The sequence below is a fragment of the Penaeus vannamei genome, chromosome 26 (genome assembly GCF_042767895.1).
Source record: "Penaeus vannamei isolate JL-2024 chromosome 26, ASM4276789v1, whole genome shotgun sequence".
NCBI classification, from domain to species: Eukaryota; Metazoa; Arthropoda; class Malacostraca; order Decapoda; family Penaeidae; genus Penaeus; species Penaeus vannamei.
In genome coordinates, this window is record NC_091574.1 from 32512993 (window position 1) to 32517352 (window position 4360).

Here is a 4360-nt window from a genome sequence, read left to right on the forward strand (position 1 = left end):
TTGTTATAGAAAGCATCGTTCTCTACTTTATTTTATTTTTTTTTAATCTTAAATGTCTTCTCTCGATCTTGGTTGTTATAGAAAGTATAATTCTCTACCCTATTTTTTTTTTTTTTATCTCATATGTCTTCTCTCGATCTTGGTTGTTATGGAAAGCATCATTCTCTACCCTATTTTTTTTTTTTTAATCTCATATGTCTTCTCTCGATCTTGGTTGTTATGGAAAGCATCATTCTTTACCCTATTTTTTTTTTTTTTTTAATCTCATGTCTTCTCTCGATCTTGGTTGTTATAGAAAGCATCATTCTCTACCCTATTTTTTTTTTTTTTTTAAATCTCATATGTCTTCTCTCGATCTTGGTTGTTATAGAAAGCATCATTCTTTACCCTATTTTTTTTTTTTTTTTAATCTCATGTCTTCTCTCGATCTTGGTTGTTATAGAAAGCATCATTCTCTACTTTATTTTATTTTTTTTTAATCTTAAATGTCTTCTCTCGATCTTGGTTGTTATAGAAAGTATTATCTACCCTATTTTTTTTCTTTTTTTTTGTCTCATATGTCATCTCTCGATCTTGGTTGTTATAGAAAACATAATTTTCTACCCTATTTTTTTTTTTTTAATCTCATATGTCTTCTCTCGATCTTGGTTGTTATAGAAAACATCATTTTCTACCCTATTTTTTTTCTTTTTTAATCTCATATGTCTTCTCTCGATCTTGGTTGTTATAGAAAGCATCATTATCTACAATATTTTTTTTTCTTTTTTAAATCTCAAATGTCTTCTCTCGATCTTGGTTGTTATAGAAAGCATCAATCTCTACCCTATTTTTTTTCTTATTTTAAATCTCAAATGTCTTCTCTCGATCTTGGTTGTTATAGAAAGCATCATTCTCTACCCTATTTTTTTTTTAATCTCATATGTCTTCTCTCGATCTTGGTTGTTATGGAAAGCATCATTCTCTACCTTATTTTTTTTTCTTTATTAAATCTCCTATGTCTTCTCTCGATCTTGGTTGTTATAGAAAGCATCGTTCTCTACCTTATTTTTTTTCTTATTTTAAATCTCATGTGTCTTCTCTCGATCTTGGTTGTTATAGAAAGCATCATTATCTACCCTATTTTTTTTCTTTTTTTAAATCTCATGTCTTCTCTCGATCTTGGTTGTTATAGAAAGCATCATTCTCTACTTTATTATTATTTTTTTAATCTTAAATGTCTTCTCTCGATCTTGGTTGTTTTAGAAAGCATCATTCTCTACCCCATTTGTTTTTTTTTCTATCTCATGTTTCTTCTCTCGATCTTGGTTGTTATAGAAAGCATCATTCTATACCCTATTTTTTTTCTTTTTTAAATCTCATACGACTTCATATGTCTTCTCTCGATCTTGGTTGTTATAAATGTGAAATGAGCTAAGGTGTTGAACAAACGTAAAATATCAATGATCTCTATTTCACGTTAATTCGTACCAGGGACGATACCAAGTGAATCCCAAAAACTTCTTGGCCAGAATCATCGGTCCAGACACGTGACCCCTTGACTTGACCTCGGTTGACCCCACACTTTGGAAGCGAACAAGAGAACCTGGTACCCATCCCTCCTCCTCCTCCTCCCATCCTCCCTTCCTTCCTTCCTTCCCCTTCCCCCCATTCAAAAAAAAAAAAAAAAAAAAAAAACGAAGAATCATCGGTCCAGACACGTGACCCCTTGACCTGACCTCGGTTGACCCCGCACATTGGAAACGAACAAGAGATCCTGGTACCAATCCCTCCTCCCCCTCCCACCCTTCCTTCCTTCCTACCCTATTAAAAAAAAAAAAGAAAAGCGAAAAAAAAGACGAAGAATCACCGGTCCAGACATGTGACCCCTTGACCTGACCTCGATTGACCCCACACATCGGAAGCGAACAAGAGAACCTGGTACTCATCCCTCCTCCTCCTCCCACCCACCCTTCCTCCCTCCCTTTCCCCCATTCAAAAAAAAAAAAAGACGAAGAATCACTGGTCCATACACGTGACCCCTTGACCTGACCTCGATTGACCCCACACATTGAAAACGAACAAGAGAACCTGGTACCAATCCATCCTCCCCCTCCCACCCACCCTTCCTTCCTACCCCTACCCCCCTTTCAAAAAAAAAAAAAAAAAAAAAAAAAAAGACGAAGAATCACCGGTCCATACACGCGACCCCTTGACCTGACCTCGGTTGACCCCACACATTGAAAACGAACAAGAGAACCTGCTACCCATCCCTCCTCCTCCCCCTCCCACCCTTCCTTCCTTCCTACCCCTTCCCCCCATTAAAAAAAAGAAAAACGAAAAAAAAACGAAGAATCACCGGTCCAGACATGTGACCCCTTGACCTGACCTCGATTGACCCCACACATCGGAAGCGAACAAGAGAACCTGGTACTCATCCCTCCTCCTCCTCCCACCCACCCTTCCTTCCTTCCCTTTCCCCCCATTAAAAAAAAGAAAAACGAAAAAAAAAAAACAAAGAATTACCGGTCCATACACGTGACCCCTTGACCTGACCTCGATTGACCCCACACATCGGAAGCGAACAAGAGAACCTGGTACTCATCCCTCCTCCTCCTCCCACCCACCCTTCCTTCCTTCCCTTTCCCCCCATTAAAAAAAAAAAAAAAAAAAAAAACGAAAAAAAAAGACGAAGAATCATCGATCCTTACACGCGACCCCCTTGACCCGACCTCGATTGACCCCGCACTTTGGAAGCGAACAAGAGAACCTGGTACCAATCCCTCCTCCCCCTCCCACCCACCCACCCTTCCTTCCTACCCCTTCCCCCCATTCAAAAAAAAAAAAAAAAAAAAAAAACGAAAAAAAAGACGAAGAATCACCGGTCCATACACGCGACCCCTTGACCTGACCTCGATTGACCCCACACATTGAAAACGAACAAGAGAACCTGGTACCAATCCCTCCTCCCCCTCCCACCCACCCACCCTTCCTTCCTTCCCCTTCCCCCCATTCAAAAAAAAAAAAAAAAAAAAAAAAACGAAAAAAAAGACGAAGAATCATCGGTCCAGACACGTGACCCCTTGACCTGACCTCGGTTGACCCCGCACATTGGAAACGAACAAGAGATCCTGGTACCAATCCCTCCTCCCCCTCCCACCCACCCACCCTTCCTTCCTACCCCTTCCCCCCATTCAAAAAAAAAAAAAAAAAAAAAACGAAAAAAAAGACGAAGAATCACCGGTCCATACACGCGACCCCTTGACCTGACCTCCATTGACCCCGCACTTTGGAAACGAACAAGAGAACCTGGTACCCATCTCTCCTCCCCCTCCTCCTCCTACCCACCCTTCCTTCCTTCCCCTCCCCCACATTCAAAAAAAAAAAAAAAAAAAAACGAAAAAAAAAGACGAAGAATCACCGGTCCATACACGTGACCTCTTGACCTGACCTCGATTGACCCCACACATTGAAAACGAACAAGAGAACCTGGTACCAATCCATCCTCCCCCTCCCACCCACCCTTCCTTCCTTCCTACCCCTTCCCCCCATTCAAAAAAAAAAAAAAAAAAAAAAAACTCCCACCCCCCCTTCCTTTCCCCCCATTAAAAAAAAAAAAACACGAATCCCCGCAACGGAGCCATCACATTCAAAGCCATTTTCCCCCCAACACAAAAGGCACAATCAACAAAGCCATCCAGACACAATGTTATGTTCAAGCCCAGATGTTCAGGGTTTATGGAGCAGCCTTTGACCACCGAGCCGGAACAATGGCGGATGGCAAGATCACTCAGGCCAAATTACCATTTCAAAGGGAAACTTGAGAGGCCACAAACCATTTTTTTTTTTGTAATCAGTTTATCAAAGCTTTCGCTGATAAACTTTATCTACCTTACTGTTTGTTTCCTCTGTCCCTTCAGTTCTTCCGTCTCTCTCTCCTTGCTCCGATTATGCTTTTTTTTTTGCTCTTATTCTCCTTTCCTCGTTGTCTCTTTTACTCTCTTGTCTCTCTCCCTCTCATTTCTTTCATTTTCCCTATCTCCCTTTCTCTCTTCCTCGCTGTCTTTCTTCCGTCTCTCCTCGCTCTGCTCATACTTTTTCCTCCATTTATTCTCCTTTCCTTGCTGTCCCTTTTACTCTCTTGTCTCTCTCCCTCTCTTCTCTTTCATTCTCCCTGCTCCGTTTTTCCTATCTCTCTTTCGCTCTTCCTCGCTATCTGTCTTCCATCTCTCCTCTCTCTGCTCATACTTTTTCTTCCATTTATTCTCCTCTCCTCGCTGTCTCTCTCCCTATCTTCTCTTTCATTTTCCCTACTCCTTTTCTCTATCTCCCTTTCTCTCTCCCTCGCTGTCTTTCCTCTCTTCCCCTCCCGCTCTGCTCTTCG